Raw genomic sequence first — 15,404 nt, forward strand, 5'->3', positions numbered from 1 at the left:
CTCTGTTCACATGTCCGTGGTCCTAGCCGTTTGCAAATTCTGCCTGCAAACAATAGCATGAAACCTGGCATTCCGTCTTTGAAAATAAATTAATTATACATTTATTTATTGTGCAGAAGACGAGCCGGTGGCGTTTTACTGCAGCTGGCACTTGAAGATCATACGACAACTTTCAGGAGCTGGTTCTCCCAAAACCCACCATGTGGGTTCCGAGATCAAAGTCAGGTCAAGTGCTTTTACCCTCTGAGCCATTTCACCAGTCCCCAGCTAGTCACTTCTAAATCGCTATGGGATTGATTTTATCCATATGTGTTTCCAGCTCTTTAAAAAATTCTTTTTTGAAATCATCATCATCATCCTTTTGGTTTTTGGAGATGAGGTTTCTCTGTGTAACCTTGTCGCCCTTTAGCCCCGTGTAATGCCTGTCCTGGAACTCGCTCTGTAGACCGGGTTAGTCTCAAATTCATCACAGAGATCTGCCTTTGGCTCCCCGAGTGCTGATTAAAGGTGTGCTCCACCACTGCCTGGTTTAACCGATGTTCTGTGCACCTATGATATGTGTTTGAAGCGCAGGGGCACATGGATGCCACAAGGAACTTGCAGGGCTTGCAGAACAACTTTTGGGAATAGGTTCCCCCCATGGTAGGCTTCTGAGAGAAAATTGAAGTCACTAGCTTTGTCCAACAACACTTTTACTTAATCAGCTATCTTGCTCTCCCTAAAGCATTTCTTCCTTCTTTCCTTTTTCTTTCTTTTGTAAAAGAAATCTTACAGTTTCAAGCTCGACTCAGCAATAGCAAGACATCTCTGGTAGGGTGAATGTTCAACTGCAAATATCCTGTCCACTAAGATATTCCTCTGGGGAAGTTCTGTATACAATGAACTTTAAAAAAAAAAAAAAGTTTTTGAGGCAACAATGTTGCAAAAACATCCCCTAGGCCCCAATGCATTTTCTTAGTGATGGAACTGTAACCCAGTGTCTTATAATTAGCACGTTTCAAAGGGGATTTATAGCACTGCTCCACTCCAAGCCAAGATGCCCTCTCCTGTCTTTGCTATTGAGGTTGCATGGTTTTTGAGGATGGGATGGGAGGTACAAAGGGTCTAGCCTTAAATTCATAGAGCTCTGCCTGCCTCTCCCTCCCAAGGGCTGGAATTAAAGGTGTGCCCAACCAGTTTTCCACAGCAATTTTTATTGCTTTTGGAGACTCAGGGTCTCATGTAACCCAGATTGGCCTAGAACTTGATATATAGCCTGGGGTGACTTTGAACCCCCTGACCTAGTAACACCCATAGCCCTTTCTTCTTCAAGTCAAGTATACAAACCAGAATTCTTTTTCCTAAGGCAGGTCATAAAATCTGGAAACCCTCTTCCCGGAAGCCAGCTGTAAAACCTAAAAATGTGCCATATTCCATTATGGGTGTTTTATTATATCATCAAAATTCCTCAAACATGGAAGTAGCTCCCCCAAACATGACCTTATTTTTTTAATATGTCTAAGATGTGTAATGCTGGGGTTTGGATGAGTGTCCCCTGGAGACCCATGTGCTTCAAGGTCTTGGCCATCAGTCTGTCAAGCTTTCAGGAGATGGATGGTAGAACACCTAAGAAACGGATCCAGTGGAAGAAATTAGATCACTGGAAGCAGAGGCATCAGCCCTTCCTTGGTTTCTTTGTCTTCTGAATGCTATGCCATGTGAGCAGCCTCCTCTGCCAAGTGTCCCGGGACAAACTGTCTTGTCATAGGCCCCAAAACAGTAGGTCAACCAACCCTGGATCAAAAACTCCAAAACTATGATGAAAATAAATCTTTTGCCTTATATTAAGCTGATTAAAGTATTTTGTTATTGTAATGCCAATTAACACGTATTACTTATGTAATACTTCTTTGCAGATGATTTCTAAACTCAAACCCAACCCTGATGTCTCCTGAGCTTCAGTAATATAATAGGATGCTGTTTACTTCCATGTCTACGTTCCTACAGGGAAACCCTCTATTCTAGGTCCATTTTCAACAATAGGGGGAGGTATTATCTCATATCAAAGAAAATTGGGGGTAAGTGGCCTCTACAGTCTATTCACTTAACTTCTCACTAAGAGCAGGGAGCCATCTTTTTCCACATAGCTCCTTTGGACACCCATAGGATGAGACCAAGAGTCACAACCACACAGCATCCAGCACAAGTCAAGACTGACACTTTCCACGTGGCTTTTTAGCATCAAGAAAGCCTTTCTGAGAAGGCCCCGGACAGATCTCCCACACCCAAACCAGTCACTAGTGTCAGCATGAAATAACATCTCTCTGCTTTCAAGGATACAGGAACATTGTTTATTTTACCATGGCCCGGGAATACAGACTCAAGTCATCCTGAACGACACAGAACAAGGAAGATCCTAAGTCAACACATTTATCAAACCCATCGGTGGAACACTGGAGACTAGAGTTTGTTATGCTTCAAAATGCATCCCCATGGTTTACCTAATCGTCACGAGAGTTTTACATCATATACAGAGAACCAAAGTAAATGGCCTAAGGTAGTCCAAGAAAACTGTGGCTTTCAACTTGCAACATTCTATTTCTCTATAAATGTGATTGATGCTCCATTCTGCTGAGGACTGAGAGTTTGTAGGATTTTAAACAGAGATGTGGCTTCCTAGGAAAACTTCAGCTTCATGGTAGGAACGAGTGAGGATCCACCATGCATAACTTTAAATTACTGCTGATTCTTCTATGTCTGGAAAATGGGCTTCCCTCCCTATGCACAGAGTCATGTAGAGGTGGATGGATACTGGAGCAAAACTGGGGCTGTCTTAGGAGGACCAAAGGGAGAAGAGATGCCAGGAACACAAACTCTGTGTCTGGTTCGTGTTGGCCTCCTATGGGAGAGGAAAAGCAGTCAAGCCACACATTGACTTTCAGTGCTTCTGTCTGGGTGCTGGATTTTCTCAAAACTCTTCACCAAAACAGGAATGTCTGGCTAAGCCTGACGTCATCATCATCATCAAGGTTGGGAGGTACAACCCTTCCCTTGATAGCAAGAAATTGTGACCTATAATCCAATCTGTTACACATTTTGATTTGCCAATCATTTCTCTTCTCTTTAGGACTCCTAAGGAAAAAACACACAAGAAAGAAATGGAACAGAAAACAAAAGGCTGGGGTTGGGGAGATGTCTCAGTCAGTAAGATGCTTTTTTGCAAGCTCAGGATCTGAATTCAGATACCCAGTAACTGACGTAAAAAACCAGGTACAGCAGACTTACCTACAAACCCAGTGCTGGTGAGGCAGAGACAGGAGGATCCCTGGAGCTTGCTGGCCAGTCAGTCTAGCTAAACTGGGGAACTCTAGTGTCTTAGTTAGGGTTTTATTGCTATGAACAGACACCATGACCAATGCAAGTCTTATAAAAGACAACATTTCATTGGGGCTGACTTACAGGTTCAGAGGTTCAGTCCAGTGTCATCAAGGTGAGAGCATGGCAGCATCCAGGCAGGCATGGTGCAGGAGGAGCTGAGAGTTCTACATCTTCATCCAAAGGAAGCCAGGAGCAGACTAAGCATCCTCAGGCAGCTAGGAGGAGTGTCTCCAAACCCACCTCCAGAGTGACACACTTCCTCCAACAAGGGCACACCTTCTAATAGTGCCACTCCCTGGGCCAAGCATATGCAAACCATCACATCCAGGTTCAAAGATTCTATCTCAAATAAGTTAGAAATCAATTGAGGAAGACTCTTGACATTGACCTCCAAGTTCCCCACACATGTGCACAGAGGTGCATGTGCAGTAATACCACACAAGTGTGCATGTGCACATACATACCCCCCCAACAAAGGAACCAAAAGATCATCTTATTCTCAGTGTGGCTAATAAGTAGTAACCTGGAGGGCAGAGTTCAGCCAAAATATTGGGTTCTCTCCCAAGGCAAATGTGGAGACAGTATACTCAGACTGCCTGCAGGGAAAGGGATGAGATCCTGCCTGACTCCAGGCATAGTGAAGTGCCATGCTCTTCAGGAGCAGGCCCACTACACTCAGCTGAGCTTGTACTATTTGGAGACCTATTTTGTGTGGTATAGAGAATGCTCTGTCATAGCCATATTCTCAATTTTGAAGTGAGGTTTTAAGTATACAGCAAGCCAAAGCGAAAGAATAAGTAACTTGTATCTGACAGGGAGACAGCAAAGCATCATCAAGTGCATTGTTCAAAGCATCCAGCAGAAACCAATGGAGGAAGCTCCACTGAGAAAGCCATGCAGAGTTCCCAGCAGTCTTGGGCAGAGCAGCTCATCCCTTGTTCCCTATGGAAAAGACTTCCACCTAAAGGAAATAACAGCAACAGAAAGAGACAAGCTCATCAAACTGAGTGCTCACAGTGTCCTGGAGAAACTGACCGGGAAAGCTGAAGCAGTCAGCCTGAGTTTCCATTGAGCTTGTTGTAGCTGGCCCGCCCATGGCTGAGTTTCTCTTTCTACCACAGGCACCTTTGTATCGTGAGACAAATGTTAGAAACTTCTGGAAACCTCTTTTGGAGACAGCAGCCCTTCTAGCTGCTCTCAAAGGCACACCGCTTTCACTCTTCATCTCTCCCCTCTTTGCTGCAGTCCATCCTACACAAGGGGCCCGAGAAGACATTAACACAGATTTGCTTGGGTCTGAAAGTGGGAGGGGCAACTCTGCTTCCAGAGTCTGTTTCTCTGTGAGTTAGAGTCTCTTACAATGTAAAGGGCCTTGTGCTTCGACTAGGTTTTCACAGCAGGAACTGGGCAATCACCTTTTAACAGAGCAACACTAACTCCTAGGGAAAAAGTGGACTACTTAAGTCCTGTATGATGATAAGAAGTATATTTTAGGGACCAGCAAGATGACTCAGCAGGCAAAAACACTATTCCCAAGCCTGACAATACAAGTTCAATTCCCCTGACCCACATGAAAAGAGAATCTACTGCAAGTTATCCTCTACCTGCGCGTGCTCACTATTGGTACACAAGCTCCACACATCAGTATGTAAACATAGTAATAACGAAACCAAACTCCTATTTTAGTCTTTGTTATAGATCCCAGATACACTTTCTAAAGTCCTTGCAATTTATTAAGTGGTAGAAACATCTTTGGGTACATTTGGCTTTCTTTCATTCATTCATTCATTCATTCATTCATTCATTCATTCTCTTTCTTTCTTTCCTTCCTTCCTTCCTTCCTCCCTCCCTCCCTCCCTTCCTCCCTCCCTCCCTCCCTCCCTTCCTCCCTCCCTCCTTCCCTGACTTCCTTCCTTTTTTCTTGCCTTTCTTTTTTTTCTTTTGTCTCCAGACTCTGGAATCAGCCTCAGGAGTGAGAGATGTAAAAAGAACAGGAGGGGAGGGGGGTAGCTGCTCATAACTACCACATTTTAATGTTAATGGGGTGACTTTTGGAATGCCCAGTGGGGAGCTGGTTACCAGAGCAATCAACCGCGTGATTAGAAGGTGGGAACTTGCAACCCCACCCACACCCATCCCTAGGAGGAGGAAAGAGCTGAAGGTTGAGGGTTCCCTGGCTAATGAGATAAGCAACAATGCCTACTTAATGAAGAATCCATAAGACCCCATGGACCTTCTTAGAGTTCTGGGCTTGTGCAGATGCCCCAGATGTATGTCTTTCTTCCCCCTGGTTGCTCCTGAATTGGATCCTTCATAATAAACTGGCAGCTGTGAACAAGATGATTCCTGGAGTTCAGTGGGCTATTCTAGCAGGTTATCAGTCCTGATGACACAGTGATTGGAAATCCACAGTTTGTAGCCAGAGTCAGGATTGCAGGCAAAGACTAGCACCTGAAGAGTCTTAGCGACTGAACCCTTACTGTGGGATCTAATCCTAATGTCAGGTAAATAGTGTCAAGATTGAATTGAATTGTGAGACCCCCGTGTAAATAACTACAGAGACTTGGGTAAATGCTTGTTGAAGAAGAGATATGCACGTGTAGTATTGGAAGTGTTGTGTGAAGCCATGTGTGTAGAATGTGCATGTCTTTCTAGTACTAACAAGGCTGAGGCAAGGTCAAGGGCAGGCTAGGCTACTTGGACAGAACAACAAAACATTTTGTGAGTACAAGAAAGAAGTCTGGGTTCTAGGCGATCAGATTGGTCGGCAACTTCCTCTTAGCCAGTCTTGGCACATACTTGTAATTTTAGCACTTGGGAGGTAGAGGTGTAAGAATCAGGAGTTCAAGGTCATCCTCAGCTACATACAAAAGTTTGAAGCTAGGTCCTGTGGTGCTGGAGAAATGGCTCGGCTCAAAGGACTACAATTTGATTCTCAGTATCTACACTGGGTGGCTCATAACCACTTGTAACTTCAGCTCTAGGGAATCTAATTCCTTCACACACACACACACACACACACACACCTATCCTGGGTGCTGGTATAGCCTGGACACACCCAGTGACTTCTTCTATCTCTGGAGAACTGGTTCCAGGACCCTTCCAATTCCTATAGATGCTCAAACTTCTTGTATAATGGACAGAGTATTTATACATAGCCTACATGCAACCTCTGGAGTATCTCAAGTCATCTCCAGAGTACACACTCTGCCTGAGGCAGTGAAGGTGCTATGTGAATGAATAGTTATGACCCTATATTGAAAACAATGAACAAAAAAATGGTCTGTATTAACTATTTTTCCCTATTATTATCAATGCCCAATTGAATCCATTGATTCATAACCTACTACTTTTAGGGGGATTGGGGTGGGGAGTCATCTGGGCCAGAGCTTTTTACAACCAGAAATTCCAGTCAGGATTGCCTCTCTCATTTCCAGCATTCAATATACATTGTCAGAGAAGATTATGGAGATGAAGACCTTTGAAGACAAAGCAAAGAAAGTGAGTCTTTATAAAAAAATCACCAGTGATCCCAAACAAGAGTATTTGCCAGATGTGCAGAGGATCAAATGTTAATCATGTCAAAACAGACTATAATAAACAGAGAGCAATCTGTCTAAGGAGTAAAGAGGCTCCACACATGCATAGATTCAAGGAAAGCAAAGGAAACACAGGAAGGCATAGCCAGGAAGAAGGGATGGGCTTGGAAAGGCAATGATGCTGAAGGATGCTCTGCGAAGCCCGGAAGATCAAACAGTTCTTCGTGTTATTGGAACCAAGAGCGTAGAGCCTCCCACCCACATTTTTATTGATAGACATTTTGGGGGAGGCAAGCAGGGGACTGACATAGCTTTGCAAGGTAGACTGCAAGGAAGATATTGGGGTGCCTGTGGCAGTCGGTAATATTTGTAGCCTTTGCCCTGACCTTGTTTCCTGAAGCAAGCTCCTGCAGCTCCATAAGTTCGGTAGGCCAGAGGTTCTCGACCTTCCCAATGCTGCAACCCTTTAATACAGTTCTTCACGCTGTATAAAGTTATTTTTGTTGCTACTTCATAATTGTAATTTTGCTGTTATGAATTGCAATGCAAATCTCTGTGTTTTCTGGTGGTCTTAGGTGTCTCCTACAAAACATGGCTTGAACTCCTACGGGTCCCACAGGTTGAGAAACACTGAGGAAGACAGTTCCAGTTTTCCTGGGACTTTTCCTATCTCTCCTAAGGCAGACCCAGGACACAATGCAGAATAAAGGAATGCTTTTAGGGAAACAAGTCTGCTTAGGATGTCAGATGGCAAGGCTGGCCGGCCACCCTTATCAATAAGGAGAAGTTGAGTTGATCAAAAGAGCCTAATAAAAATCACTGGCTCCTGCCACCCCCGAGCTCACTATAAGGAGATTAGTGTGCATTCTGATGTTTGCTTTCCAGGATGATTTTGAACCCCTGGGACTGTGTGTTGGTAGAATGACCCCCAAAGCTGAAAGCTTCAGTGCCCCAGCCTGGGTCTGCAGCTCCATAAGCTCAGACTGTGGTGCAGCTGCGCTGATGCGGAGAAGCTGCACCTTCCGGTGAAAATCCACTGACCTGCTGTCCCGCCCGCCTCAGCCTGAGGTATATTCAGTGAAGGCAGGTAGCTGGGCTTCTCAGAGCAGAGAAGCAGTTTAAGAGCAGAAAGGTAGAGGAAATCTAGAAAAGAACCGTCTCCATACAGATGTATCCCATGGTGTGAAGGAGAGGGCACAGGACCCTGTATTCACGTATTTCTGTCCAGAGTCTGTGGTTCCGCAGGGTCTTGAACTGCTGGGGGAATCTGTAAAGCGATCACCTCCTGCAGGAGTAAAGATATTTCTTTTAGAAATCCTGGACTGACTATTTCTCAGTCAAGGGGGTCCCTGCTCACCAAGTGTGGCAGCCCCTGGTTTTGTTAACATGGCCAGTTACTTACCACTTCAATATTGGTTATATCCTAATGTACAACAAACCACCAAGTCACAGACCACGTTTCTCACACTCGGTGACCGCAAGGGAGTTGATTTTGCCCATGATTTGCAATGTCATGTTGATGCACTTGTAAGTGTAAGCCAGCTGCTTCAGCTCGGGAATGTCAGTCACCAGGTAGGGAACATTCTCCTGTTTTTCCTTCGAAGACAGGCCCAGGACTCTTAGGACAAAGCATCAACAATGAACCAAACCAGCCAACCAACCAACCAACCAACCAACCAAACAAACAAACAAACAAACAAACAAAAAACCACATGCCATCCCCCAAACCTTTGTTCTTGCAAAGTACTCCCAAATGCTTTGGTCCAGTCCACATGTTTCTCACCACGTCTCTGTACCCCTTGAGCCCGTAGCATCGTTCATATCTTTCCCATAGGAGGCAGGTTTTAGACACTGGACATACATACACAGCTGGAGATCAAAGCCTCTCTGACCACATCTCCAAAGGCTGTGAATAGTGTTCGCTTGTGAGTCTCAATGCTTCACTCTCTGAACGATTCACTGACAGCTGACCGGTAAACCATCCTCTACCCCCTTCTTCTCTGGAACGTTTTCACTTCTGAGATCTGCTTTGGGCGCCAAGAAATCACAGAGCTTGCTGAATGCTGGCTGCAAGCAGGAGAACGCAGGAGAGTTTAGCCTTGTGTGAATGTGTCTGCCGTGTTCCCTGCTGCTCCCCCCAACACTGCCGTAGGAACAATGCCCTGATGTCTCACCAGCCCCGAGACAATGTCTTCTTTAAAAAAAAAATGTTTCATCTAACTTCTTTTTTAAAAATTTAATTTAATTTTTTACTTGTTCGCTGTCCACCTCCTGGGCACCTTTCCTCCAGTCCCTCTCCCCTTCTCCTCTGAGCAGGTGGGGGTCCTCCTGGCTATCTGCCCACCCTCGCACTTCAAGCTGAGACAGTGTCTTAACACAAGTCCATGGTGGTCTTGCACTCTGAATCCTCCTGCCTAAGTGTGCTGCCACACATAGCCTATGATAGAATGCAGGCAGTGATGCTCCTTAATAAAGTCTTCTAAAGCTGGGAGTAGTGACATGCACCTATAATCCCAGCACTAGGAAAGTTGAGGCAGGAGGATGGCAAGTTGGAGGCCACCCTGGACTACACAGTGAGACTCTGGCACTAAATAAGTAAATAAGCAATCAACTATTCCCTAAAACTTATTTTTGGGGTGGGCGGGGGAGTCTCAAACTGGAGAGGTGGCTCAGTGGTTAAGAACAGCTATTTCTCTTACACAGGACCTGAGTTTGGTTCCCAGAACCCATGCTGGGTGGCTCTCAATCACATGTAACTCTAGCTTCAGGGACTTTGACACTCTTCAGTTTCCATGGGAACCTGCAGCTCACATGCACATCCACACACAAGGACATGCACATAATTAAAAATGAAATAAATCTCATTTTTAAAAAAACTCTCAGTTTTCTCTCACTCTAAGTGGTGTTTAGAGTGGTAATATAGAACAGGCAGCTTACTTTATTCTTGTGGTTGGTTTCCTAGTCTAGCCAAACAGTCCCTGAATATGAAAGGCTAAGGCCTTTATCCAGGTTTATCGGTTCATGACAACTCTCTAAGCCTGTCCTCTACATCTGTACCATCTGGCCAGCTGAAGACAGGCACATAAGCAGTACAGAGCAGAAAAGGTGAATGTGCCCAGCCTAAGGTTAAATAACTGTGATTTTTTTTCCCAAGTAGAAGAAAATTGGAATTAAGAAACAGTATCATTAAAAAGAAGTTCTTTATGAATTGTCCTTACTATCACCACCCCCCTCTTGCATGACTGCTGGTAAAGCTGGATGACAGCAAAGCGAATGAGTGGGAAGACAGTTAATATTAATAGAAAGAAAGAAAGCAGGGCCAGGGAACAACAAATCACACCGGGTTCAACAATAGCTCAAGGCGTTTTTCTAGAACTTTATGATGTATGCAGCTAGTGGAGAACCATTTCTCTAGTTCCAGTGCTCTACAGTTTAGACAAAAAGATAAATAACTTTCCCTGAGTATGCTGGGCCTAACGACAGTCTCATAGTGGATGAAAGCTGCCTTTCAAAACGGTATCACTCCTGTCTTGTAAATGAAAAATGGGCTCCTGGAGGGGTGTGAGTAGAGACATCGGAATGGGAACATCTTTGTACGATTTTGACTACATCATTTATTTATTTATTACTTTAGTAGGTATGGGTGCTTTGCCTGCATGTGTGTTTGTGTACCGAGTGCATGCCCGCTGTGTATAGAAGCCCCAGGAAAAGGTTGTCAGATCCCCTAGAACTGGAATTACAGAAGGTTGAGAGCTGCCGTGAGCTTCTGGGAACCACACTTGGGTTCTCTGCAAGAGCAGCCAATGCTTTTAACTGCGGAGCCATCTCTCCAGCCCCTGGATACATCCTTTAATTGAATACATTGGATTAGTTAGGCATAACATTTCCTTGAACGTCATTTTAAAAAGCAAATTAAATACAAGACCTTATTTGTCCCTCGGTGCTGTGGTGGCTCCTCAGTCATGGAAATTCCCGGTTCCTCCTTTCTGAGTACCTGCCTCCTCCAGCACACGCTCTGCCGGAAGTCCATTACTTAAAGTCAGATACGAACTGTGCAGCCGGGGCCTTCTCATCTGTCTAAGCTGCAAGAGACGAAGAGGTGAAGGGCGGTGACATCTTCCCCCAAAGCCCCTCCCCTTTGTGCTTACTCTGAATTGATTAATCTACAAGAGAAATCTGTGGCTTTCCATCTGGGCACACGACTTGGAATTTGGAAGGAAGGTGTCACACGTTGAACACAGTGACGGACATGCCTGTGACCCTCCATGTTCAGTGGCGTCCTTCCTCCGTAGAACCGCCACTACCACTCATCTGACCTGGGCCTTACAGCCAGAGGGTACATTTCTTCGGCTTCCTTTGCAGTGAATTACATCTTTAGACAACAGGAAGTAAGCTGAAGTATTTGTAGAAAACTGCATGTCCGCCATCTTTCATTTCTCCCTGCCCACAGGCGGTACACTGGCGTGTGGTGGACGTGTGGTGGACATGTCAGCTATAAGGACAACACCTTGGGTGACAGTGCAGTAGCCAGACAGAAGGTACTGCTTCCGGATAACCCTGCAGGGCGGAATTTCCTACCACTCTGGGCTTTCTGCTTGTCTCTGTTGTAGTTTGAGAGAAATAAGCCTGTACCTTTTTCACGTCCCTCCCTGCCCTTTGGTAGTCTTTTGTCATGGTGGCCTTGCTCATATCCAAATATATTCTTTCTTTGCCTCCCTTTATTTTTTGGTAAGATGACAACAATGTGATGTGTTCTACTGAGTTATTGGAACATTCAGAACCAAGGCAGCATGGGGCATGAGTATGGTATGTCACAGTTAACAGTCTAGATATTAGGAAGCTGATTCAAGCGCATTAGAAAGCATGCAGCTTGCTTTCCTGTTAGCATAATGGGAGATTATTGCTATGATTTGGTCCTTCATTTAGAAAAGCATGTGACTATAAATGTCTTAGATGTAAATTGAAGTAGCAAGCCTATAGTTGAGATCAGAATGCATGCTGGATTCACACTCCCAACTCCCTGGGGTCAATCAGATATGCACACTTTCATTGCCCTGAGTTTTTCAATCTGCAAAGTGAGCCTCAGGGCAGTTGCTGACTCTGGCCTGTCTGCCTTGTAACTCCTTGCATTAGGAGCATCACATGGACCACGTGGGTGAGGAACGGCCTAAAGAAATCATGATCTTTGTTCTTGAGAGTTACAGAACGGAACATTATCTCTTGGCTAGGTCTTAGAGAACTGGATCCGCTGGGCCCATCCACTGTCAGAAGGTGTCCACCAGTCTGGAAATACTTGTCTGCTGCACACATAATCACTCCTAAATCAGCTCACAGCAAAGACAGACTTTGGATAAGCATCCCCTGACTTCTGCTCTGGCAGGCTTTTAGAATAGTCAACTTCTTTGTCTCAAAACATTTCTCAACCTACTTGCCGGGCTGTTCAGTAAACATCCTGATCTGATTCCAGCAATGAGTAAGTGAAGGTATTTTTAAAGGAAATCCTCCACAGTTTGGGTTCTATCTCCCCCATTCTCTTGCCTGTACTATTATTGTCTTGGAATAGAACTCAGCAAGTGCCAGTGAGGAAGAAAAAGAGTCCTTGGGAGAGGAAGCTCCAAAAAAAAAACAAAAAGAAACACACACTATCCTTTTAGAGTGCACACTTGAGTCAGAGAGTGGGAGGCAAAGAAAAGCTGGTTCTTGGGAGATCTCCAAACATGGCTGGTGTCCACTTTCTTCTTTGGGAGCTGGCTTCCACTTTCTGTTTTTCAGGGGAAGAGATCCAGACCCCTTGGAACAATTCTGCACTGGTTTTGGGTAGTAAATTAAGTTTGAGGGTGGTAGCAATGCCAAGAAAAGAAAGGTCCGAGTGTAGTCCCCCCTGCCCCCAGTCTACTACCAACAGGGCTGAGAATAAATCAGTCAAAAGTCCCTTCAGTCCCTAAGGGGACAGAAAGGGACTAGGAGGAACCTCATGAGAATCAAAAGGAATGCATGGGTGATGGGTTGGGTCTCAGTAATTAAGCATCAACATAGTGGGGCACACCTATAGTCCCATCTACTAGGAGACTGAGGTAGGAAATTTGTTTAAGCCCAGGAGTTAAAGGCCAGCCTGGGCAACATAATGTGACTTCGTTAAAAATAGATACACAAAAGGAAAAGGTGGCCTAGTGTATCTAGCTTCTCCTTGGTTTACATCATCAGTTAGACAAGGAACTTTTTCTTTTTCCTTCTTTTTATTTTTATTTTTATTTTTTTATGGGTACAGGTTCTTTGTCTGTGTGTATACACCTGGAGACCAGAAGAAGGCACTGGATAGTGGATTGGATTGTTGGACCAGACAAAGGCATTGTGGGTGCTGGGAACTGAACTCAGGACCTCTGGAAGAGCAGCCAGTGCTCTTAACCGCTGAACCATCTCTCCTACCCCAATCCATTTTTTTTTCTGGTTAGAATTTGGGTGGTGGGGAGTCCAGGGTTTGGACCCAGGGCCTTGAGCATGCTAGATAAATCCCCTTCCTCTGGGTTACATCTTGGGGCAAGGAACTTCTTAAGGAAGGCCACAGACAATGTGAGGCCTGAAATTGAGGCCAGGGGTATGATAGACAGCAGGAAATATGACACACATATTTAACTATTTAACTTAAACAGTCTTTAGTGAACGTTCTGTATGCAATGCCTCTACTCCTACATCTTCTCCATTATTTCTTCCCTGTATTTGCCCTTTTCCTGACCTACTTGTCGGGACGTGGCTTTCCTCTCCAGGATCTTCTTGCAGTCCTTGTCCAGCTTTAGCCTGGTGATACCCACCTTGCTGGGATGGATGCCCACATGCCCATTTGTGCCATTAGCCTTTTCCCGCTGGACTCGTTAGACGTATATGGCGTATTTCTTCCTGCACACCTGGGCCACTTTGCCATCTGCTGGTCTTTGTAGTGTCCTCGAACAACCTGAATTTCATCATCCTTTGGAATAGGCATAGACCACACATTAGATTTCCGTCTCAGTTCTTTGGAAAGAGGGGAAGACATAATCTTCCTTCAGATGTGAGAAGGTGCATTGAAATGCCGTTTATGGTTCTTACTTCGGTCAGAAGTCACGAAGGGACTGAACTTCATTCTATTGTGATCTAGCAGTGGCTACAAAAGGAAAGAGATACTTTATTTTAATCATGTATACATGTGTATATGTGTGTGTGTGTGTGTGTGTGTGTGTGTGTGTGTGTGTGTGAGTGTATATACAAGTGCATGCCATGTGTGTGGGTGTTCATGGTGACCAGAAGTGTCAGATCCCCCAAGGCTGGAGTCCCAAGTGGCTCACTAGATAATTGCCCTCAGGCCCTCTAGAAGAGCAATGCATGTTCTTAACTATTCCTGTATGTGACGCCTCTGCACCTCTCCATCTCCAAGAAGCAGGAATTTCCAACTAAATTCGATTTAAACACATAGATACAAAACTGCACTTAAACTATTTCTCCCTGTGGAAGATAGGACTCCTTACAGAAAGTAACAAGTGTTCTCTTCTTTTGCAGATCTGAGTTGCAATGTGCTAAGTTTCCTTGTGTGTGCACAAAACCTGTATTTTAAAAAAGAACGTGTATATGGCTGGAGAGATGACTCAGTGGTTAAGAGCACTGGCTGCTCTCCCAGAGGTCCTGAGTTCAATTCCCAGCAACCACATGGTGGCTCACAACCATCTGTAATGAGATCTGATGCCCTCTTCTGGTGTGTCTGAAGACAGCAACAATGTACTCATACATAAAATAAACAAATTTTAAGAAAATAGGACATGTATAGGTCACAAATGTATGAGCACAGATTTCAAAGTCTTAATAAAACGTTGGCAAAGGAAAAGTTAAAAAAAAAAAAAAAAAGCCACATCACATCCAAGCTATATGGCAGGGAGGATGTTGGAAAACTTCTACTAGCAAACGGCAAGGAAGTAGATACCGGAAAGCAAAAGGTCAACACACAACCTTGCAGAGGTTTCAGGTAGAAAAAAACCAAAAAACAAGCAAGAAACACCAAAACAAAAGCACTGCATGCTTCTCAAGCTGTTGTCCTCTGGGTTGCATAGTCAGCCCCGTGTCTAAAGACTGTGTCCATGGCTCCTGTCAACCTAAATGAAAAATATTCAGAAAAAAAGTTCCATGTGTGCTAAATGTACACACATTTTTCTGGTCATACTTCTGAGCAGTATGTCAGTGTTACTAGGTTGAGAAATGCCTTAGGATGTTTGTTAACAACGAGCATTTCTAGATGTGTCTGTGATGGTAGTTTTCAGACGGGGATTCGATCTTAAGACTCTGACTCGTGAATGGTCCTATATTTTACAGATTCAAAATATGAGGTCTGTGTTAGGAGGTGGTGAAGGGTAGGAGTGGGGGTTTAGTTGGAGAAAGCAGGTAACTGAGAAGGATGACTTTGGGGGCTATTTCTGTCCTGATCTTTCCCACTATTCTCTCCCTTATGTCCGCCAGGAGGCGAGAGCAGACAAGCTCCCAACACCA

The 15,404-nt window shown here is 44.6% G+C and overlaps 1 pseudogene across 1 annotated transcript; it reads right to left on the reverse strand.

Moving 5' to 3' along the window:
* Positions 1 to 13,582: 13,582 nt before the first annotated feature.
* LOC308424077 (ribosomal protein uL24-like) lies at positions 13,583 to 14,013 on the reverse strand (annotated as a pseudogene). Its single transcript has one exon. The product of its transcript is annotated as a ribosomal protein uL24-like (transcript).
* Between the last annotated feature and the right edge of the window lie 1,391 nt (positions 14,014 to 15,404).

Source organism: Micromys minutus (genome assembly GCF_963924665.1).
Source record: "Micromys minutus genome assembly, chromosome: 9".
Lineage (NCBI taxonomy): Eukaryota > Metazoa > Chordata > Mammalia > Rodentia > Muridae > Micromys > Micromys minutus.